General features: G+C 42.3%; 1 protein-coding gene across 2 annotated transcripts in view; it reads left to right on the top strand.

Annotated features, from left to right (window-relative positions):
• Positions 1–24,968, top strand: part of XRCC4 (X-ray repair cross complementing 4) — a 488,621-nt gene that overhangs the window by 45,122 nt on the left and 418,531 nt on the right. Inside the window, exon 2 of one of the 2 annotated variants that reach the window (XM_068247936.1) lies at positions 23,891–23,950. The exons of the other annotated variant lie outside the window; for it this stretch is intronic. The gene's annotated coding sequence lies outside the window, so the exon portion shown is untranslated. The remainder of the gene's footprint in view (positions 1–23,890; positions 23,951–24,968) is intronic. 2 annotated transcript variants of the gene reach the window in all.

Below are 24,968 nucleotides of genomic sequence, written 5' to 3'. Positions count from 1 at the left end.
ACAGCAGCGCGCCCGGCGCTGCTGTGACGATGCAGGGGGCAGGAAAGAGCGGTTCCCCTGATAACGGCGATACAGATCGCCGCTATAGGGAGCCGCGCTCTTTCCTGCACCCTGCATCGTCACAGCAGCAGCGCCGGGCGCGCTGCTGTGATACACTCTGCAACTTCAGAAGGGGAACGCGGATTAGGAAGCGGCCGCTGCCTAAGCAGTTAATAGCAGCGGCGGCCGCGGGGGGACCCCTATACTGGGGCACTACCTACCTATACTGGGCACTATACTGGCTAAACTGGGCACTATACTGGCTAAACTGGGCACTTTACTAGCCATACTGGGGCACTATACTAGCCATACTGGGGTACTATACTAGCTAAACTGGGCACTATACTAGCTATACTGAGGCACTACCTACCCATACTGGGCGCTATACTGGGCACTATACTGGCTAAACTGGGCACTTTACTAGCCATACTGGGGCACTATACTAGCTAAACTGGGCACTATACTAGCTAAACTGGGCACTATACTAGCTAAACTGGGCACTACCTACCCATACTGGGCGCTATACTGGGCACTATACTAGCTATACTGGGCACTATACTGGCTATACTGGGCACTATACTGGCTATACTGGGCACTATACTGGCTATACTGGGCACTATACTAGCTATACTGGGCACTATACTAGCTATACTGGACACTACCTACCTATACTGGGCACTTTACTAGCGATACTGGGCACTATACTAGCTAAACTGGGCACTATACTAGCTATACTGAGGCACTACCTACCCATACTGGGCACTATACTAGCTATACTGGGACACACTGGGGGGCTGCACCAATCCAGCATTTCCTACCCCCGGCTTATATGGGGGTCAATAATTTTTCCCTGTTTTTTCAGGGAAAAGTTGGGGGTCGGCTTATATGCGGGTTGGCTTATATTCGAGTATATACGGTATTATTATTATTATAAAATATTTACTTTTCCTTTATTTTTTGTAGCCTGATTAGATTTTCTAAAATTGCCCCCAAAAAATCAATCTATGCTTCCTCACAACTCTGCCAGCAGTACTTTCTTTCTGTATGGAAATACAACAGAATAGTAATCCCGACTCATTCACCAGGCTGCACAGAGATCGAGAGCAAATCCACTCATTTCCCCTTGTTGGCCAAATCACTTTTGTGACCATTATCTTCATCTACATCTACAAGATAGAAAAAGGTGAAAATCTGCAAATTAATTCACTACGTTCTTTTTTTTTAATGTATTGGATTTACTAGTGATATGCAAAAATTCTCTTAACAGTCACATTTCTAATGACTTTGAGTTGAGCCAATCAAAATTAGTAGTAGCAATTAGAGGCTTTAATTGTCGCGATTTAATTACCTCCCTTGGTCAGTGTAGATTGGGGCTGTTTTCTGTCTCACAGGTTTGCTTTAAACTTGGCTAGGTGACAGGCACTCTTGCCTTGGTGTCCTAGAATGCCAGGATAAAGTCTCCGCCAGGACACTATCTCCACGGAATTTGTATGCAATCCTCATATTTGTATGGATTTATTTGGTTGCTCCTGAAAGTACTGTAGAGTGCTTCAGAGCGGCTAACTCCGCTGCATTTAATGGTTTTGTACTGCAGGCCAGCTGAAACTTGGTGACCATGGCTTTCTGTGTGGAAGCCCTCACTCAGTTGGTCATGGATGGATTTATACTTTCACATCTTTTATGCCACCTTTCTTGTGCTGCTCCTTCTATGTGCAGCAAACTAGAGTCCTAGGGCACCAATTCCCATTTTCATTATCCACGGTGTAAAAAAGTGTAATCAGAGGAAGGGGAACAGTATGATATAATTGCTACGTTTAAAGGACTTCCGAGGCCACAAATGTGAAAAAGTTAAATACCTTTTCATAATCCAGATACATGGAGGACGTCGGAAGTCCTTTAAAAAACACTTACGGCAAAGAGGTGATCCTTATCAATATACAGGTGAAACTAGAAAAATTAGAATATCGTGCAAAAGTTCATTTATTTCAGTAATTCAACCTAGAAGGTGAACTGAATATATGAAATAGACTCAAAGCAAGATATTTTAAGTCTTTATTTGTTATAATTTTGAGGATTATGGTTTACAGTTTATGAGAACCCCAAAATCAAAATCTCAGACCATTAGAATATTGTGAAAATGTTCAATATTCTAGGCTCAAAGTGTCAGACTCTAATCAGCTAATTAATCCAAAACGCCTGCAAAGGGTTCCTATTCCATATATTAGTTTCACCTTTTAAGTTGAATTACTGAAGGAAATTGACTTTGGCACAATATTCTAATTTTTCGATGCCAAATTTTTGCAGCAGATGAAGTTGTTGTCAGTAGTCATACTATCTTTAATATTCAAATGGGTTTTGGCAGCAAGAGTTGGATTCTCTCCATGCCAGGTTGGTATCATGGGACTAGAGCTCAACTAAACTGCTTGTAGGGCTTTCCACCATAAACTATCTGTACTAAAATCTCTTTATTGCATAACATGAAACATTGGAAGTCTTCACAGAACGGGGGGGGGGCTTCCTGTGTCAGCCACTTCCACCCGGCTAGGTCATGGTCTGGCAGCTATTTTCTTGTGTTAGAATGCACACAGCTGCTGTCATCTCATTTATGTGCATTGTATGATTCACTTCCATCTTTGTAACCAGAGCCTTCTGTCATGCTTCTCCTAACCTATGGAATTCCTTTTCACTAGGGATGGTCGGAAATGCCGATTTCCGTTTCCAAGGAAATTTGGATTTTCGTCAGTGCCGATTACCAATTCTGCAGATTTCCTGATTTCTGAGTTTCAATTTCCTAGTAGTCTTTTTTTGTTGTCATTTTTTGCAATCTCTCATTGGCCAAATACTTCTGAGTTGAATTGGTAGTGTTGGACCAATCAGAGAATGCAGAATATTACCACGGTAATTGGAATACCACAGGAATTTTATGCCAATCAACCAGGAAAACTCAGTAGTATCCAGCATGTCGCCCATCGGGGCAGAGGCTAACAGATGCTTTGTTAGCCTGCGGGCTCACAATGGGTCCTGTATCTATGCAGGAGGGTGGAGTGGTGCAAGCATGAGGCAGAGAGAACAATGCTCCCAGCCAACAGTCGGCCATAGTGATCCGCCAGTCAGATCGTTGGCTGAGAGGGTGCTGCGTACACGCTGAATTCTCGACAGAGGCAGTGGTTAATGCTTTAGTGATATTATCCACCCTGCTACTAACTACTGAAGTAATTTGTTACTGCTGATCACTGAAGTGAGACATACTGTGCGCTCTTTGCAAATGTCGGTATCTGCAAATAATGTTCACTCTGCAAGAGAAGACTGTGTCATAGACTGTTTGCAGTCGTTAATTCAGAGCCGCATACAAGGGCTTCACAACGGACAAAAAGCTTACCAGTATTTAAAATATTTACACATTTATAGATTTGAAAGCTTTGATGAAATGACTGAACCCTGACAGCTTTATGTACACATCTGAGTTGTTATGTGAAAGTAACATGTAGAATTATTGGTTGCTTATGCTCTGTTGATTAAAGAAGAAAGCACACATAAAACTTAGCTGGAGTTTCAGAACATCTGATGTGCTTTGGAGGATTGATGGAATGGACTATGTTTCCTGTCCTCTACCGAGAACATGTCAAACGAGAGATACCCTCGCCAGTGACACAACTGCTGGTGAGAAACTGGCTGAGTGACTTTAATACCTTAATGTCGTTATTAGAAATAGAAGTGATGCTGCTCAGTAGTGATGGTCATGTCTAGGAGAACTCATGGAGAAGCATGTGATCAGTTTGTTCATTTGATAGATGTGTAAGTCTCCGATTTGCTGGTTATGATCATATGCTAAACCATGATGTGAACATGGCCGATCAGAGCTTTGCAAATCTGTCAGCTGATCAAACAAATCATCTGCTTGAGTTCTCCTAGACATGACGTTCACTCTAAGCGATGCCTTTCACAGTAACGTTTAAAGCAAATGTGTGAAGCCGGGGAAAAAGTGTGATGCTTACCTAAGTAGAGGGATAGATAGCCGATAGATAGGCAGAGGTGGTTTGGGCCTACCGCAGCCTAATGATTGGCGTGTCCCTCGTGTTACTTCCACCACTCTGAATGGCCTAGGTGTAGAGCTACCATTTAATTTAAAGGGGCCTGACCTTTTTGACACTAAACCTGAGTGTTTATTTAGTTATTGAACCAAATGATTATATTAGAGCTGACCGGGCGTTAAGAATGTGAATAAGGGCCAGCCGTAATCACAAACGCTCAGCACTTCTTGAAGTGAGTTTTCTAGCCATGTGCCTAGTGATTTTCTATTCATGCCTAGCAATTTTTGGAGCATTTTGGTGTAGCGTTTTTTATTTTTTGTTACAGTGGAGCTATAAGTGAACAGCTTCTGTAACAAAAATGCTTGCAAAATTGCTCTTATCTAGCACTTTTCAGAGCGATTTTACACTTTCCTATACTTAACATTGAGGCTGAATTGCCTCAGAAATCAGCAGAAATGCTGCAGGACGCGCGTTTGCGTTTGGGAGAAAATCACATCGCTCTGTTGTGATCCATCCCATTCAAATACATTAGTCAAGCACTTTTCAAATCGCTCATAATGGCTCTTAGTGTGCGCCAGCCCTAACATCCTATGATGTGGCTGTACTAACCTATGATTTTACTTGTCCTTTTTCACATACTGCATGCCTACAGTATTAAGCCTCTGAAGAGGTGGCCATGCTGTAGACCGCAAAATGTGCGTTAGGCAACTGACTGTCATAAACGTGCAACAAGGACTATTTTATACTTTGTTATATGTGGCCAATTATTACTATTGTAATTAAAAGCTACGGTTTATATGTAACTTGACACTATTGTGCTAATAATCCCTCCCCCTTTTCTTTTTGGCTCTTCATATGATTAATTCATTAGAGGGATGGCAATACTTGTAAACCACACTGATGTATATTATATAGATCGGTATGGATATCCCTGTGTATGAGATACTGGCAGGGCCCAGTCTGTGAAGCACAGCTTGAGTCTATTATATTGGTCTTAGGAAGAAGTGGTGTTTCAGTACTAGTCTTTTGATTAATGTACTGTTATTAACGGAAAAGGAATCAATGGGCTTTGGTAGGTTTTTCTTTTCCAAGTGATTGCAGTCTGTCATTGGATTATGGCAAGTCAGCTTATGTCTGTTATCTTCATACAAATATTTTGCTCACAGTTAAACAGGACTGAAAAAGCAGTCTTCAAAAGATGTTTCCTGAACCCATAAAACTGGGAGCCTCGCGTAAATTACTAAAGCCAAGGACAGTAAAATATTTTACTTCAGCACAGTGCCCCATTATGGTATAGCAGATGTTCCTGGATATCCTGTCACTACAAGTTAAATATTTTTCTCTCTGTTTATGAAGACTGTGACATACTTCGATAAATGTTCTGAGCGTCCATTGTTTTAGCAAGGAATGCACAAAAGTCACAAGGGCTCTGATTTACACGCCTAGCGCATGCATACAGCTGGGACACGACTTGTGTTTGTTACATTTGGCATAACGGGGTTTCTTTGGACTTGGCGGTCTCAACCATGTGTTCGGAACTGTTGCAAGATGCTAATTTATAAGCCCTATAAATGGCAAAATGTACGTAGGAAGCAATATAATTGGTGTTACTGTATGATTTTGGTTAGGCTAGGTTATTAAAGACTGTTTAATGGAATACAGTTAGGTTTAGGACCAGTTCAGATGGGCGCTCGGGCACGTCTCATTTAGCTGATGCCAAATGCTTTCTTCCAAGCGAGCAGAAAACCGTTTGGCATCAGTTCTCGCCATTTGGGCATTTGGGTCACGTTTGACCCCTGTAGGGAGACACAGAAGCCCTGCATTTAGCCAATCCTGATATGCTACGTGTAGCGTCCAGGACAAAACAAGATGATGGGAGATGGCTGGATCAATCGTGGTGTGTGTACGAGCGATGGAAAAAGCCGACACTGACATCTAAAAAGTGTTGTCCATTCATTTGAATTGACATTGTTTGAGTGATGAATGCCGCTGTTTAATGACCATGTGCACTGGGCCTTAGCCTTAGGTTATTTGGCACAAAATATGGCAGCCTTCATAGCCCTCTCACTTTAGGTTCCCTTTAAACTTAGAGTCCACAAATCAGAATCATTTATTTCGCCAAATACAGCAGAGCTATACTCGGAATTATTTGTGGTACACATGGCATGGGCATAGTATAGGAAGACAAGACGCACAACACAAACAGTTGGAATAACAGTAATTACAGTAATGGTATAGGTCTGACCCTCATTTGTGACAGACCCCGGTCGTCAGTTAGTGTTCTTCCTGCTGTGCAGGAACAGTCCAATAATAATAATGATGATGGTGGCCCCCCCATACTGCCCTGGGCAGCGAGAACCAAGGCAGCAGCGTCGAGAACTGGCTGGAAGGCCCCGCTAGGGCACGCCAGAAGGCGGGCCTGACAGGGGGAGGTTGGAGTTCAGCAGCCGAACCGCTTGGGGGAAGAAGGTGTTCTTCCGTCTGGTGGTTTTGCATGGTATAGTCCTGTAGCGGCGGCCCAATGGGAGAAGCTTGAAGTAGCGGCTGCCTGGGTGGGAGGGGTCACAGGAGAGCACAGTTGCCCTCTTCATCATCCTAGCGAAATGGAGGCAGTACTGGGGTATAGGTTAGGTTCTGGAAAAGGGAAGATGGTTACTTTAGTCTTCACACCTATGCATGAGTTTAAGATCAACCTTTGATTTAAGTTTTTTGTTTTTTATTAATAGTATGCTTGTCTTTCTTTTTGCCAAAGATGATGATTGCAATGCAGAAATAATACAGTTTAACTACAGGTCTAGCATGCAGTTCATTGCAACCAATTTAGATACGTTGGACTAATATATGTACTCTCAATAAACCCCTTGTCCTGACCTAAGTCACCAAAACTGCCTTGCCTGAGTGTATCTATTCTAGCACTACCTAATCAGGTAAATATAAAATAGAAGCAAAGCTAACCATGATATACCTCTCAATTGTGGGTCCATGTAATAGATGCCAATATCCTCTATCCGACTTTATCAATGTGGTCTGGGAATGCGGACATATCAAAGGTTTTGGACTCTTGTTAATTTAGATTGGCGGAAGAGCCAATGAATAAAGATTGAACTGAACCCTGACATCTTTTTTTTTTAAGATTGGGTGAGGTTTTACAATTATCTACCCACAGAGCTAAGTTGCTGGTTTATGCCTTTAGTTTGGTAGTAATGCTAGGTACACACTATGAGATTTTCTGGCCGGTTTACTGTCAGATCGATTATTTCCAACATGTCCAATTTGCTTTCCGATCGATTTCCAAGCATTTTCCGATCGAGTAAGGAGTGACACAGGACTCTGGCTACAAACTTGTTTCAGGTATGTAATTCAGACACTTCTGATGCTTGGAAGCCAGGCCATTGGTATTATTTAAAATGAAATAAATATGGCATCCTTCATATCACTCTTATTTCTGTTGTTCCTCAAAGTATACTCAAAGCAACATGAATCATAATGAGATAAACATGTGATTGTACAGTACAAAATATATTAATAACCAGGCTGTTTTACTTGTTTTATTTTGCTACCTGAAATAGTTAATTTCTAGGCATAGAATTGACAGCTTCTGTATTGTCGGTAGCTTGTTGTGAATATAGTAAACATCACTAATGAGCAAATTACATCCATAAAAAGTTTTCCTTTCAGAATACAAATTCTGAGCTCAGGGTAGAGAGATAAAAAGGTCAATAATTTATGTATTTTAAGGCTGGGACACTTAATAGGCAGCCACAGATTAAAGGCAGCAAAACATTCAACCTACTTTTTAAATGTTTTAATTTAAAAAGAAAACCCTGGGATACTTAAAAAAAGGTCATTTTTAGGAGTAGGAGGATAAATATAATTGTTTATCTCATCAGTTTATTTTCACCTCGGGTTTTCTTTAACTACTTTAGCCTTTTGGACGTATCTGCTACGTCCAAAAGGGTGCTGCCGCAATTCTGCACGCTCCCGCTAGCTCGGAGATCAATCAATGAGAACGCAGTTCCCATTAATTTATCTAAGTCCCTGTTAGAAACACCAACGGCTTCTATGAAAAGCTGCGATCTTTCTAAAGAAAAAAAAGTTTCACGTTCTCCTTATACTTCCTGGAAGCGAGAGTGAGAGCTTACAGGAAGAAAAAGAAAACATTTGACTAAGGCCATCTTGTGGCCAAATAGTAAAACTACAACTATGTACATTTTTTAAAAATAAAATCACAAACAATTACATTTAAAATTAACTGTTTACCTCCCACACTACAAAAAATACCCAAATAAAATATTTCACTAAAAAAAAATAAAAAATTACAATTTAAAAAAGGATCTGAACTGTTTTAATATGCATGTCAAGAGGGAATATTACTAATATTTTTTAAATTATAAGCTTGTAAATAGTGATGGATTCATGGAATGCACCCTTATTTCCAAATAAAATATTGGCACCATACATTTTGATAGGGACATAATTTAAATAATGTAATAACCAGGACAAATGGGCAAATCAAATACGTGGGTTTTGATTATGGTAGGATGTATTATTTTAAAGAGAATCTGTACTCTAAAATTCTTACAATAAAAAGCATACCATTCTATTCATTATGTTCTCCTGGGCCCCTCTGTGCTGTTTCTGCCACTTCCTGCTGCAATCCTGGCTTTTAATTGCCAGTTTTAGGCAGTGTTTACAAACAAAAGACATGCCTGCTAACAGCATGTGATAGGCTGGGAGTAGCTCAGTGTGTGAGTCATACAGAGCTTAGAGGGGGCCTGGAGAGGGTGTGTATAGCTTCTATCGTATCACAAGCAGACCTGCACATTCCAGCCTGAGTGCCTGAGCCCGACAGAGCCGACAGAGGAAAGAAGATTAGATTTATAACAGATAACACAGCCACTGTGCAACTAGGAAAGGCTGCAGTAAACCAGAGCACATTAGAACAGGTATATGAACTTATAGGATAGGATAGAAGAAATAATGCGGAAAGTTTCGTTACAAAGTCTCTTTAAAGCTATACTGGCCGAAAAACTGAGAAATACTGAATTTTTTTCCATTTTTTTCTATTTTTTTCTTAATATTCCCATTAAAATGCATTTAGAAAAAAATAATTCTTAGCAAAATGTACCACCCAAAGAAAGCCTAATTGGTGGCTGAAAAAACAAAAAATTGATCAATTAAATGTGATAAGTTGTGATAAAGTTATTGGCGAATGAATTGGAGGTGAAAATTCCTTGGATGCATAAGGTGAAAAATGACTGAAGGCTGAACTGCTTGAGAACCAAAAATGGCCTATAGCACGTTTTCTATGTGTATTTCTTTGTATTTTTTAGGTGTGGGGATTGAGCTAATAATTGCTCAAAAATGTTTTGTCTGTTGATGGTGGAACATTCAAAATAACCTTTCTGTAGGATCAGTAATGGAGCAAAGGTTTTATAAGAAAATGGCCGTGGAGCTATTCACAACAGGGCATGTTGATGTTCAAGCAATCACAAATGTAGTTACAGCAATTGTTCAATTTCTTTAAAAACAAGTCTGTTTGTTTAAAAAAATGGCGGACTGAACTGAAGCCAACCCCATTTACTAGATTGCTCTTAAATTTACAAGTCGATTTTCCACAGATGTGATTGCTTTATTGAATCACTCATTTTATTGTATGGTTCCAGTATTCACATATGGGCAGCATTAGAGGTATCCTAGGCTTTGATAAGTTTATTTTGAACACGTAGGTTACAATTCAGACTTGTTTTAAAAATGACATCGTTCACTTCCTATGCATATAGATATGTTTCAATCATCTATGTTGTTATTCCGTTACTTTTATCACCAAATTAGTTTTTCATTTTGTTTTGAGTGCCATCGCCTATGTTATGTTTATATGTCAGTCTGTTTTACGTTCAAATGTACTTTTCCTTGTCTTATCTATAGATGTGTTGTTTTTTTCTCTGCGGTGTCTTTTATCGGTTACTTAGCACATGCTCAGGAGGGCTTAGCATCCTCTTATCTCTGGCCTGGAGGTCTGCAGGGATTTCTCGTCATTCTGCTGAATAGTGACCTGTCAGAATACCTCCTAATCGGAGTCCTGTCCATGGTGTATGTGTGAGGTCTTCCCAACAGCAACATAGTGATCTGCAATATGTCCCGCTGCGAGAGATGCACAGTTTGAAACAGAGTTATTCTTATAATGATAAGTGTTTGCATTCTACAGTTTACAAACCTGCTCTGGAAAATCATCTACTGCAAGTGTAGGATATGTTACTCAGGGCTGGTGCACACCGACTGGCTTTTTCAGCGTATCTGCAGCCGCTTGCGGCTGCGGATACGCTTGGTCAATGTATCTCAATGGGGTGGGTCACACCAGAGCGGGAGGCGTTTTGCTGAAACGCATACTCCCGGGGTGAGGCATTTTTTGGATTGTGGATGCGTTTCTGCCTCAATGTTAAGTATAGAAAAAACGCAAACCGCTCTGAAAAACGGCAGTTTAGAGCGGTTTTGCAGGCGTTTTTGTTACAGAAGCTGTTCAGTAACAGCTTTACTGTAACAATATCTGAAATCTACTACACCAAAAACGCTTCCCAAAACCGCAAAATGCTAGCTGAAATGCTACAGAAAAATAACAAAAAGCGTTTCAAAATCTGCTAGCATTTTGTGGATCTGCTAGCGGGTTTTGGTGTGCACTGGGCCTTAAAGAGGAACTCCAGTGAAAATAATGTAATTAAAAAAATGCTTCATTTTTACCGTAATTATATATAAATGATTTAGTCAGTGTTTACCCATTGTAAAAGCTTTCCTCTCCCTGATTTACATTCTGACATTTATCGCATGGTGACATTTTTACTGCTGGCAGGTGATGTCACTGGAAGGAGATGCTGCTTGCTTTTTTGGCAGTTGTAAACAGCTGTTATTTCCCACAATGCAACAAGGCTCCCACAGTGTGATGTCAGTACCTCAGTGCTGTGAGACGCTGACATCACACTGCGGGAGGGGTTTCACCACAATATCGGCCAAACAGAGCCCCCTGATGATCCGTTTGATAAAAGGAAAAGATTTCTCATTGGAAAGGGGGTATCAGCTACTGATTAGGATGAAGTTCAATTCTTGGTTACGGTTTCTCTTTAACCACCCTGGCGTTCTGATTAAATCGCCAGGGTGGCTGCGGGAGGGTTTTTTTTAAATAAAAAAAAAACTATTTCATGCAGCCAACTGAAAGTTGGCTGCATGAAAGCCCACTAGAGGGCGCTCCGGAGGCGATCTTCCGATCGCCTCCGGCGCCCATAATAAACAAGGAAGGCCGCAATGAGCGGCCTTCCTTGTTTTGCTTATATCGTCGCCATAGCGACGAGCGGAGTGACGTCATCGACGTCAGCCGACGTCCTGACGTCAGCCGCCTCCGATCCAGCCCTTAGCGCTGGCCGGAACTTTTTGTTCCGGCTGCGCAGGGCTCAGGCGGCTAGGGGGGCCCTCTTTCGCCGCTGCTCGCGGCGAATCGCCGCAGAGCGGCGGCGATCAGGCAGCACACGCGGCTGGCAAAGTGCCGGCTGCGTGTGCTGCACTTTATTTGATAAAAATCGGCCCAGCAGGGCCTGAGCGGCGACCTCCGGCGGTGTTGGACGAGCTGAGCTCGTCCAGACCGCTCAGGTGGTTAAGCTACATGATTACTCTGTGTCAATCTGAATGATTGTTAAAGGACACCTGAGGTGAGCGGGGATATGGTGGCTGACATATTTATTTCCTTTTAAACAATACCAGTTGTCTGGCCATCCTGAAATCAGAAATCAGATTGGACATGTTGGAAATAACAGAACTGACAGAAAATGTGACAGAAAACCTCATGATGTGTACCTAGCATAAGAGCCAGATGATCAACAGGACAGCCAGGCATCTGGTATCTGGCATCTGGCAAACCTAAGGTGAACCTTGGGTGAAAACACAAATACTAAGGAGAGGAAAGCCTCTGGATCCCCCAGAGGCTTCCCACGTGGCCCCATTGTTAGTTCCACGAGGCCTTTTTCCGAATTCTTCGGCGGGAAGGAAGGGGGATGGGGCACACATGGCAACAGGGGATTGGAGAATGGCATGGGAAGCCTCTATAGAACCCAGAGACTTCCCTCTTCTTAGATAAGTTTAACCTCTTGCCGACCGCTCCACGCCGGCTGGCGTGAACACGGCAGCAGCCCCAGGACCACTCCACGCCAATTGGCTCCGCTTCTGCATCAGTCTTGCAGCGGCGATCGCATAGCGCTGTACTATGTAAATAGACTATAGACTAACTAAATAGACTAACAGTCTCCATGTACGGCTGTACTGGGGCCAGCCGTGTAACACGACTGTCCCCCTGGGCGGCAGTGAAGCAATCCGCTGTCATAGGCTGAAGCCTATGACAGCCGATTGCGCTGATTGGCTGGCGGGGAGAGGGAAGGATAAAAAAAAAAAAATAGGCAAATTTATTATAAAAAAAAAAAGAAAGAAATAATTATATTAAAAAAAATAGACATCCTGGGAGCTATCATAGCCCACCAACCCGTAAGCTCTGTTGGTGGGCAGAAAAGGGGAGGGGGGAAGGAATCACTTGTGTGCTGAGTTGTGTCGGCCCTGCAACGAGCCCTTAAAGCGGCAGTTGCCTTAATTGTAAAAAATAGCTTGGTCACTAAGGGGGTTTAAGACCGCGGTCCTTAAGGAGATAAACTTTTTGTTCCAGTGCACTCTAAAGCTAGACATACTCTACTCGTTTTTGCCGCTCGATTCTCCCGTTTGATCGTTTTGCCGCTCGATTCTGCAGACAATTCTCTTATCTTTCGCCCGTTTTTTTCTTACCTTTTTCCATTCACTGCTATCACAAATCGAGCGGCGAAGCGATCGAGCGGGAGATCGGACATGTCGGGAATTATCTATCGAGCTATCTAAATGGCTCAAAAACTAACCGTGTATTCCCAACATAAAAGGAAATAGATATGGCAGCCTCCATATCCCTTTCAGTTTAGGTGTCCTTTAACTGATTGTCAAGGCAACAGTTTTTGGAAAGAATGCCATACAGTGCACTATAGCCAAGCAGCTTGTTGTTTTATACCGAGAAGAATTGAATAGCAACCCATCATGACAGATCACTAACCCCGTCATAGGACAGCTATAAATAGACTCGATTTTTGTTTGCATCAAATACAAATGATCGTCTTTAACAACGTCCTAACAAACAAAAGCCTAGCGTCTGCATGTAGCTTAAGTTGCAGCTAATACAGATATGTTCTCCATTCCTCGTTAGGACTGAATACTGCCTGTGCATTGTGGAGTGTGCACAGTTCTTATTGATTGTGACCACTTGAAACCCCAATTTAGCACAACACTTTCCCTAGTTCTCTGTAGATGCTCAGTCGAAGAGCTTGTTTCTGTTAGCACATTGATCATTGATTCTTTATAAATCAATGTTAAGTTATTGGGTCAAGATTCACTTCATGCAGCAGATTTCCATTGCAGTAAGCTATCATTTTCTTGGGGACCTGCTACTAAGACTGAGATAACATTATATCGGATTAAAAACATCCTACAAAAACGGATCCATTTTCCATTTAAACGGATTAGTTTGTTCAGTTGGGCATCCATTTTTCATCTGGTTTTCTGTTTTATTTCCATCGCCACCCACTCGCTATACCTATACGTTCCTCCTCCGCTCTTGTCGTCCACCTGCTGTCTACATTCTGGTCCCTACATGCTAGAAAAGCTGGTATACCGATCCCAGAGCCCCATCAGGCTTCTACTGGCCTGCAAAAGACCAATGGCAATCTTCCCTGAGCACCACAGAGGATTTTCATTGGTCCACTACTCATTGAGTTGGATCCTCCCTGGAGAGGGACAATTCCAATTAGTCTATTGCAAATGAATGGGAGCCTGATGGGTCTTAGACTGACATACCAGCGTTCCTTCCGTGCAAGGTATCTGAATGGGCGGCAGCAACAATGGCAGAGGACCTGTTCCGTTTCGTTCCACTAAGTAGAATGGTTTTGTTGGCAGTGTGGTAAAGTAGGCCTAACTCTTCAGCTCAGCAGGTCATGTGACCTAATCTGGAAGAACTGACTTCTGGCTACTGAAACCTTGTTGCTCACAAGAATGTGACATTTAGGCACTCTGATTACAGAAGTATCACTATTTGCCTGAAGCAAAGCTTGTCTTGGTTAGATGAAAAGATAGCACTGTACTGGAATCTCTGTAGACTGATGATTCCTTAAGACAATTCAGTTTTGGCACCCCATACCATATCTCTCCAGACACTGGATGAATTGTGTGAGATGCTTGAGCACTGATAAATGTCTGTTTCCAATGCCAAATTCCAGAGCCCACTTCCTGCTTTTTCCTTCAGATGATGCTAACTGCTGCAACCACACAAAAGTCTGCAGCTCATACAGATACTGACCTAACAAAGACATGCCATAGTGTCACTGCACTGTCAAAGAACATAAAGGTGAAATGACCAAGCCAATGCACACAAACGGTATATTCTGTTGTTCAATACATAGCAGAGAGTAAGATCACTTCACAAGTATAATGACTTACAATGTGGGATATGAAATGGCAGTTAGTGTCTGATCTGATCTTATTATCAAAGAGAAACTGTAGTGAAAATAACATGATGAATACAATCAGAGCAGGGACAAGGTCCTCCAGCACCCAAGGCTGAGACACCAAAGTGCGCCCCTCAATCCCTCCCACCCCAGCCGTCACACACTGATTGCTATTAGACTAAGAAGCCCCCCGGGGACCCCAATCCCCCCAACACCTTCATCTCCAGTTATCTAGCTTGCAGTCACTGCTTTGTATCCCCTTTTCTTATATCTCCTCTTCAAACACAATAGGGGAATGATAGCTGCGGGAGTTGTGCGCCCCTCCTGCACTGCGCCCTGAGGCTGGAGCCTCTCTTGCCTCTGCATCGGCCCATCCCTGAATACAATTGTTTATTTTTTCAATGTTCATTTTTAGATTATTTAGTCAGTGTTTGCCCATTGTAAAATCTTTCCTCTCCCTGATGTACTTTCAGAAATATATCACTGGTGGTGACATATTTTGCTACTTTGGCCTGGAACCCACTAGGAGCACTTTTCTGAGCTTTGTGAAATGAAAAGCCCTTGCTAATGTAATGCTATCGGTGTGATCCCACTTGAGCGATTTGAGTTTATAAAAATCCCCCATAGCATTGCATTAGCGAGAGCTTTTTCAAATCACTAGTGCTTAGAAAAGGCTCCTAGTGGGTTTGAGCCCTGAGAGTATTATGCACAGAGGGAGATATTTCTTGCTTGGTAGTTAGAAAAAGCAGTTATTTCCCACAATGCAACGAGGTTCACAGAGAGCAAACTGTCAGGACCTTGGTCATGACATCACACTGTGGGAGGAGTTTCACCAATATCAGCCATACAGATCCCACTGATCATCTCTATTATGCTGCCAGGAATCTTAGCGTGCATTGCAAGGACTCCAATCTATTCCAAAATCTTCCGGCTGTAATAAATCTTATCTGTCAGTCTGGCTCTATTCTCTTGCCATCGCCAAGGAGAAAGCTTGTTATCACCCCTCCCACATTACTGCTCCTCACTGATTGGCTGAGAGAGCAGTTCAGTGTGACAGGCTCAGCTGAAATTTGATCCTGTGCTCTCATGTGTTTACAAAGCAAGCTAGCTATAACACTGCAGATTGGAGGAGGAAAAAAAAGAGTAAGGGAGGAAATTACATCAGAATTGGCTTCATTCAGAGGTAAAATAAAATAGTAACTGTCAGGAACAGAATTCTCTTCATTTACGATATAAATTCACTGAAATCAAAAGTTGCTCAGTACCGTACATCTGTTATGTAAGTAGAGCAAGTAGTTGTCTACCTATATACAGTGGGATGTGAAAGTTTGGGCAACCTTGTTAATCGTCATGATTTTCCTGTATATATTGTTGCTTGTTACAATAAAAAATGTCAGTTAAATATATCATATAGGAGACACACAGTGATATTTGAGAAGTGAAATTAAGTTTATTGGATTTACAGAAAGTGCGCAATAATTGTTTAATCAAAATTAGGCAGATGCATACATTTGGGCACCACAAAAAAATAAATGAAATCAATATGTAGTAGAACCTCCTTTTGCAGAAATGACAGCCTCTAAACGCTTCCTGTAGGTTCCAATGAGAGTCTGTATTCTGGTTGAAGGTATTTTGGACCATTCCTCTTTACAAAACATCTCTAGTTCATTCAGGTTTGATGGCTTCTGAGCATGGACAACTCTCTTTAACTCACACCACAGATTTTCAATTATATTCAGGTCTGGGAACTGAGATGGCAATTCCAGAACGTTGTACTTGTTTCTCTGCATGAATGCCTTAGTGGATTTAGGCTCTTTGTCTTGTTGAAAGTTCCAGCCCCGGCGCAGTGTCAGCTTTGTCACTGATTCCTGGACATTGGTCTACAGAATCTGCTGATACTGAGTGAAATACATGTGTCCCTCAACTTTGACAAGATTCCTACTACCTGCACTGGCCACACAGCCCCACAGCATGATGGAACCACCACCATATTTTTCTGTAGGTAGCAGGCGGTTTTCTTGGAATGCTGTGTTGTTTTTCCTCCAAGCATAACGCCCCTTGTTATGCCCAAATAACTCAATTTTAGTTTCATTAGTCCACAGCACCTTATTCCAAAATGAAGCTGGCTTGTCCAAATTTGTTTTAGCATACCTCAAGCGGCTCTGTTTGTGCTGTGGGCAGAGAAAAGGCTTCCTCTGCATCACTCTCACATACAGCATCTCCTTGTGTAAAGTGTGCCGAATAGTTGAACGATGTCCAGTGACTCCATCTGTAGGAAGATGATGTTGTAGGTCTTTGGTGCTGGTCTGTGGGTTGACTCTGACTGTTCTCATCGTTTGTTGCTTCTGTATATCCGAGATTGTTCTTGGTCTGCCACTTCGAGTCTTAACTTAACCTGCGCTTGTGGTCTTCCATTTCCTCAATATGTTCCTAACTGTGGAAACAGACAGGTGAAATCTCTGAGACAGCTTCCTGTATCCTTCCCCTAAACCATGATGGTGAACAATTTTTGTCTTCAGGTCATTTGAGAGTTGTTTTGAGACCCCCATGTTGCTACTCTTCAGAGAAAATTAAAAGAGGAGGGAAACTTACAATTGACCCCTTAAATACTCTTTCTTATAATTGGATTCACCTGTGTGTGTAGGTCAGGGGTCACCGAGCTTATCAAGCCAATTTGAGTTCCAATAATTAGTTCTAAGGGTTTTGGAATCAATAAAATGACATTTATGCACCTGCCTAATTTTATTTAAAGAATTATTGCACACTTTTTGTAAATCCAATAAACATCATTTCACTTCTCAAATATCACTGTGTGTGTGTCTCCTGTATGATATATTTAACTGACATTTTTTATCTTAACAACCAACGATTTATACAGGAAAATCATGATGATTAACAAGGTTTCACAAACTTTCGCATCCCACTGTATATGTGGTTTTTCCCCCCCTGGCATAGTATGGCTGTCCTTGCTGCTTTAACATGGTGATGGTGGCTATCTAGGCACAGAATTTACATTTTAAAGGCACCTGTGGAAAGTGCACAGATAGCAGTCAGAGGTCAGGCACAGATATATCCATACAGTACATTTGGGGAAAACTTACTAAACATATTCATTCAGCAGAAGTAAAAAGAGACATACCTGGTGTGAACTGTTGTGGGGAGAACAGTCATTACCGGCCAATAAATGCCTTCCTGGCTGACAGATTTTTCCCTTGAGCAGCATCTGACAAGATGTTGCCATGCAAACATAACCTCATTGTGATCAGTTTGTGTTTTTGGTATCAATAAGTAGATTTACATATAAGTCTACTTGAAGTACATCTGAACTGAGAGGGATATGGAAGCTGCCATACTTATTTCCTTTTAGGGTCAGTTCACACTTGTTTAAGAAACGTATCCGTGGCTCCGTGTTTTGGCCCGAACCAAGACTGGAACCCCTCACCTGGGTCCCCCCTTATGTGCTTCTACCCCAGCTAGTTTCGTTGAAATCATCAATCAGCTTGCAGTGAGCAGGGAACTCATTCACTTCCTTGTTCCAGGGGTCGCCGCATGACTTCCTGCAATGCTGCCCACAGAAGTACAGAGAGCGTCATTGCAGGAAGTCGCATGGCGAGCAGTAGAACGCAAGGTCTGACCCCCCTCCCCTCCGCTGTGCCCGCTGCCCCCCTTCCTGGCTGCTACCCCCTCCTGCTCGGTGCTCCTCTCCCCTGCGGCCAGAGCTGGGGACCCGTTTTTAAAAATGTAAACGGATTGGAAACGTATGCTGCAAAAGGGAAGCACGGATCCGTTTGGGTTCTGTTTTTTGAAAACCGGAGCCCGGCCTGCGAATTGCAAACTGCAGCCGCACGTAGTGTGGACTGACCCTTAAACAATACCAGTTTGCTGGCTGTCCTGCTGATCCTCTGCATCTAATACTTTTAGCCCTAGACCCTGAATAAGCATCTAGATCACAGGTTTCTGACAAGATTAACCACATGCTTGTTTCAGGTGTGTGATTCAAGATACTTCTGCAGCCAGAGTTCAGCATGGCTGCCAGACATCTGGTATTGTTTGATAGGAAATAAATGGGGCAATTTCCATATCCCTCTCACTTCCGGTGTCCTTTCATTTCTGCAATGTGTATAGTATGCAATAAGCAAGGACATCAGACATGCATAGGCTGCACTGTCAGACGTTATCACTAAGGCTCAGTTTACACTGGCACAGATGGAAAACTGATCCGTGTAAAAACTGTAGAATGCCTCAGATTTCCATCTCTGATGATTAGTTCCATTAGCGCGCTTTCAATGCAACGCATCCGTCAAGCTGGAAAAATCAGTGCAGATCCAAACTTGCGGATCATGCGGAATGGATCCGTTCCAATGGACCAATGTGAATGGATCCATAGGTTAAAATTGGATCCATTTGCATTCTTTAAAATCCCTTCCGTTGCATTCTAACAGTCCATTTTTTTGTGCCAATGTGGCCCAGGCCTTATGCAGTGTGCGGCACTGGGTTACGATAACGCAGTGAATGGGGGTGGCACTGCAATGGACATGAATGGAGTGCAACACAGATGCCATGCGTTGCTGGATAATCTGAATAACTTAGGTTCTTCTACATTTTTGCAGCTTTATGAAAATTGCTGCCGCTTCCTTGATGGCTGATGATATAGCAAAATATAACTACTCTAAAAAGGAACTGCAATTCCCTTGCTATATAATAAGGTATTATTCCAGGAATATTAATAAATGTGTCCAGTGAGCTGTCATAGCAGATGTCTGCACATAACTGACAGGCTGAGATGAGCAGAGTCATGGCTTTGTTCAGCAGGGAGCAGAGGTCAGCTCACATATCAGCACTTCTCCATGTAAGAAGCTGATACCCTCCGCCAGCCCGCAGGTGGGAGCACGTAAGCCCCACTTCTTAAGTGTAAATCACCAGCTTATTCAGCCTTTCACAGATGAAGATTGACTTTATCTACGGACTCCGGTATCTCTTCCTTTTCTTCTGGCTCATGGAAGCTAAAATAAGTCATGTTACAAGCAAGGGAAAAAAAAATCAGCTGTTGGCTGATTTGCAATTGACAGAGGTTTGCCATGAGAACAATTGCCTTACACAGTGTCTTCTGAATAAACAAAACATGTTTTAAATTAACTTACAAAGAATATCCTATCTCCCATTGAATGGCTCCAGGGTAGAGTGCGGAAGCCAGCGCTGCAAGAATTACTGCAGCTACTTATAACAAAGTCTCATTGATTGCAAAAATTAGTTTTCTTCATGACTTCTTTATCCCCCCCCCCCCCTTTTCCTGACTGCCTCGGCTGCAGGTGTCTCTAAAACCTCTCTGGTCAAACGCATCCAACCCTGCATAGTAGAAAGAGCCAACTGTGCTATTCTAATGAAGCAACCAGATTGAGCTTTATTCATTAGGAATACTGTAGGGGGGAAAAGGGGAATCAATCTATTCACTTTATGAATGCTTCCAGCAGTAGCGGATATAGAACTAAGGAGTGAATTACTGTAGGCAAGTACTGTCATGATCTCTACAGCGAGCGTGGAGCTTGAGATGATACAGAAGAGAAGATAGGGGACCAGTGCCAGATTTCCCCTCAAATACTATAACAGATCACTGTGGTTGTCCCTAGCACTTTGTATCAAACACATTACAGCAATCATTTGATGCTTACATGGTGTAAGGAAGTGATTTTGCAATAAAGGTTCTGGTGCCTGTTCAATTAACTATTTCTCATGAGTATTCTCCTAGGTGATATTTTGACACCTTGTTAATAAAATGCCTTTTAAATCAGAATCAGAAACATTTTATTCACCAGGTACGACTGGATCATGGCCGGAACTGGGTTTGGCACAATAAATATCCATAATAAAACAAAAATAATAAAAGCAGTGTTAACAATATACATTAAAAACAATGTTTTAATAGTCAGCCTATCGGGAACAACAGCCCATTGCTGCAAACCTTAAGGGAGGGGGGTGGGGGTCCTGGATAGAGTTCAAGAGGTTGACCGCAGAGGGGAAGAAAGAGTTTTTATGCCTTGTGGTCCTGGTGGAGATGGCTAGAAACCTCCGGCCAGATGGGAGCCGAATGACGAAGCATTGGCCTGGTTGTGAAGAGTTGTTGGCAATCTTCAATGCTCTAGAACACAGTCTGGAGTTGTAGAGAAGGTCAAGTGGGGGAGGGATTTCCTAGTGATCCTCTTCACTGATCAGATGACCCTGTGTAGCTTATATATGTCGCTGGTAGAGGAGCCCGCATACCAGACCAGTACGGGCGAACAGAGGACAGTTTCAATGGTGGCGGTGTAGAAGCTTGACAGAAGCTCCTGGGCCTAAACCACTAGCAAGCAAGACAATCATTTTGATAGGATAGCAGCTTTTCCACCTATTTTGTGCGCTTTCTCAATTGCAAAGCATGTAAAAGTTATTTTTAAGAAATGAAGTTTTTAAGCTGCATGGATTTGCATAACCTTGCATCTCATTGCTAAAGTGGAGTTTCCAAAATAATTTTTCTTTTGTAATGTGATGAGATCATGGAGACTCCAGACCACTGCTTGGAGTACTTAGCAGGTGTCTGTATTTGCAGTGTCGGACTGGGAGGTGGAAAAGCTGAGGAAATCCACCTGCTGGCCAATCAGCAGTCACCCTGTGTTATAACTCACAATAGAAACCTGCAGCAAGTCTTCACTGTCAGCAGCAACACCTGATTATTGCTGCTTGGTCAGCAAGTGGAATTCTTCAGCTTTTCCAGCTCCCAGTCCAACACTGTGTATTTGCATTGCTAAAATCACAGTCAAAGGTGATGCTAATGCTAAAAGTCTCTAATAGACTCTTGACAGAGATCAGAGGCACTTTAGGCAGGCAAATATTAATGTTCAGATTGGTCTGTTTTCTTTAAGCTCATGAGAACTGAACTGGTTATTGTATATGGCTTCTCGTGTATGGCTTCTCTTTGCAATTTGTTCAGGTCTCTCCTAGTTCCCGCTTGTGAAGCTGTCATCAGCTTGAAAAATAAGTGCAGAGAAAAGTCTAGTATGGTAAAACCAATGCCTCATGTTCTTCCTGCTGCTCTGGAGTCTAATACTCATGTCATGTGCTGTCACGGCATGTGAGAAGACTTGGGAATGTCAGAATGGATGGAATGGACAACAGACTTGAGGAGGTAATAGACCATCATTGCTGTGCTTTGGAGAGGGGAAAGAGGGGTCTCATGAGCACTTGTTATTGGAGAGGGAGGTGTAAGGGTCACCTGTTCTGGGAGGGAAGGAAGAAGGTGTGTCATGGGTGCTGCACCTGTTTTCAAAATCGGTTTACCGAGCGCGACTGGGTCGTGCCCTGAATTGGATTTGGCATGCAGGACTAAGAAAAAAAAGTATGAGATAGGACACACAGTATTTGGCAGAGTAATACTATTACAAACAAAGCAGGTTAGCACAATATACATAATATACACAAAATACAGCAGTGTGAATAATATCTGTCGGCAACAGTGAAAACCCTAAGGGTAGAGGGCGTACAGAGTGTTCAGAAGGTTGACAGTTGAGGGGGAAAAAAAATGTTTTTGTGCCTTGAGGTCTTGGTGGAGATGGCCTGACCTGATGGGAGCCAGCTCAAGAGTGGTGGCCTGGTTGTGAGGGCTCACTGTCAATCCTCAGAGCTCTGGAGCACAATCTGGAGTTGTAGATGAGGCACAGAAGTAGGAAGGGTTTCCCGCTGATCTGATGGCCCTCTGTATTTTGAGTCTGTTTCTGGCGGAGGAGCTGGCATACCAGACCAGGGAGTCCTGATGGTGATAATAGTATTTGAGGGAGGGGCAAGGAGTCCACATCTGGTAAAGTGTACCTGGGAAAGTATACAAACCCTGGTGGATGTGCCTCATGGTCCTGAAGGTGGTGGGATGCCAACGCAAGGGGCATACCATCACAGTTTCGGGGGGAGGAATTGCCCATAATTTGTAGTTGCTTTGCTTACGGTCCTGAAATGATAAATTGCGATCTTACATTCTGGAACTGATCTGGAGGTGATGACCTGAAATCACCTTCTGTTTTAGGGAGTCAATCATTTATTTTGTAGAGCCTTCATTAGAGGACTTTTTAGATTTCTTTTATACCCATTATATAAAATCCTTCTGGTTCTGTGTAACTTAACTGTGTACCATATGTAATTATAATTCCATTGTATTTCATTTTTTTTTTCTCGTAAAAAGAAAAACTGGCACTGGTAAAACCACCATCTGTAAATGGAATTGAACCAAATGATTACTGCTGCTGTAAAATAAAAATTCACTAATGTCCTGGTCCATTGTGTGCTGTATACATTTGGCAAAGCAGAGAGGTTGATGGGTGATGACAAAGCAGGAAATGCTTTGTAGTTTTATAAGGCCTAATGAATCTGTGTGTAACCAGTTACAGACACTGGTTGAAGCTCAGGCGTCTCTTGTAAGAGGCAGTCAAGCTAATGCCAGTATCTTCCCAGCCACATGAAAAGCAGGGTGACAGACTGAAACTAAAGTTGTAATCTATATAAACAGAAATAAAGTAAAGTCATGGCAGTGACAGATTACTGATTTACTGCCTCTTAAATCAATGACAGCTATTGAGTTTGCAGTCTTGTAGCATATCCTTAAAGGACCTTAAAGCGGAATATAACCCTGCATTTCAACTTTGCTCTAAAACATTATTTACAGCATATTATATGCAACCAGGTTTTTTTTTTTTTACTAGACCAGCATTGGAAGGGTTAAACACAGAGGTTTAAAGTTCCGTGGAGAGATATGCAGAAGTTCAGATAGATACATTTAACTACATAGAATGTATCAAGTGATAAATGTTACACTCTCTTTGGCTGTCCTCCAGCTTCTTCTCAGTCAGAGAGAGTGAGTCACATGCCACACTTAGATACATTTATGTAAACAAAATGTATCTATGTCAGCTTGGATGCGTCTGCAGTTCTGTCCAGGAAGTTTAAAGCTCTGTGTAACCCTTCCAATGCTGGTCTAGTAAAAAAAAATGCTGGTTGCATATAATATACTGTAAATAATGTTTTAGAGCAAAGTTGAAATGCAGGGTTATATTCCGTTTTAAAGAGATCAGGTTTATCTAGTTTAATGATATATGTTATTAGGTTAAATACCATTAATGTTTTTGGAGTATTTTTACTTTCACTAAAATATTAAACATCACAAGTGAAGATGTGATATTTGTTTGTAGCTCCTCTTACTAGTTTCATTAGGAAGCATCAGTGTTCTCAACATGGTTTTTTTTTTTCCAGGCACTTTGCTCATTCTCTTGGCCACCCAGCTAAAGTACATATACCACCTTGCTACCACAGGTATGACTGAATGTATCCGGGCAGGTGTGCCATGTCTTGCCTTCCATGTTCCACCCTCAGATCTCAAATCATTATCTATTGCCTTAATTGATAGTCGTAATAGTGCTGCTGCCTGCATGCATGTGGCTGCCAGTGCGGCAGACAGTAGGTGATTGTCTTACAACTGACAGCTAGAGCAATGGGTATGGAAGTCTCACTGGTACTGTATCCCAGCCAGAAAAGAGACAGTAGTGGAGGTCAGAACCAATGGGCTTGTATGCAGGGGTATAACCTTGATCCAGGGAAAATGTAGCTGCAGTGGCAGGTGTGTGTGTTTGTGTATAAAGATGTGTGTGTCTGTGGCCACAGTTAAGGCAAGAAGGATTAAGGGCTCATTCACGCTTAAAATGGCAAAACGCTAGCGCTTATCGCTAGTGTTTTACGCAAGTGATTTTACCGCGATTAGCACGGTAAAAATAACTGGACACTCTTGCAATTTCAGAGCAATTGCGGTCAGCGCTTATAAGCACTGTACCACGATCGCTTCTGAATTGCTCCAAAAATGCTGCAGGTAACACGTTTGCGATTGACGTTGACTGCAAAACGCCCGCGATCGGTGCTAATCGCGGCAGTGAGAACACTGCCGAGATTAGCCATGGGGTAAACCTAGCACTAACGCTTTAAAAACCACTAGCGCTTAAGTGTGAATGGGCCCTAAGCCAGGGTTCACACTTCTAAAAATTTGCATGCAAATGTGTGGAAATGCAGTTGCTGCACATCTACTGAAAGTCAATAGAGAACCCCACTTTTACTCAAATTCGTGAAATTAGGATTGCGTTTCCGCATTTGTGCAAAAAAGTTCATTAATTCACGCATCAAATTTTCATTAGCTGCAATAAAAATACATGTGTGAAAATTTGCATATGAACTAAAATTTTAATGTGGAAACCACGCATGAGAAAAGCATTCACCTTTTCGCAATAAGTGTGAACCCTGCTCAAGGCAGCCATGGACTCTTATTCAGTTTTATTATATGCAT

The sequence above is a fragment of the Hyperolius riggenbachi genome, chromosome 1, assembly GCF_040937935.1.
Source record: "Hyperolius riggenbachi isolate aHypRig1 chromosome 1, aHypRig1.pri, whole genome shotgun sequence".
Classification (NCBI taxonomy): domain Eukaryota; kingdom Metazoa; phylum Chordata; class Amphibia; order Anura; family Hyperoliidae; genus Hyperolius; species Hyperolius riggenbachi.
The sequence above is the reverse complement of the archived record's forward strand: the minus strand, read 5'-3'. Positions and strand labels throughout refer to the sequence as shown.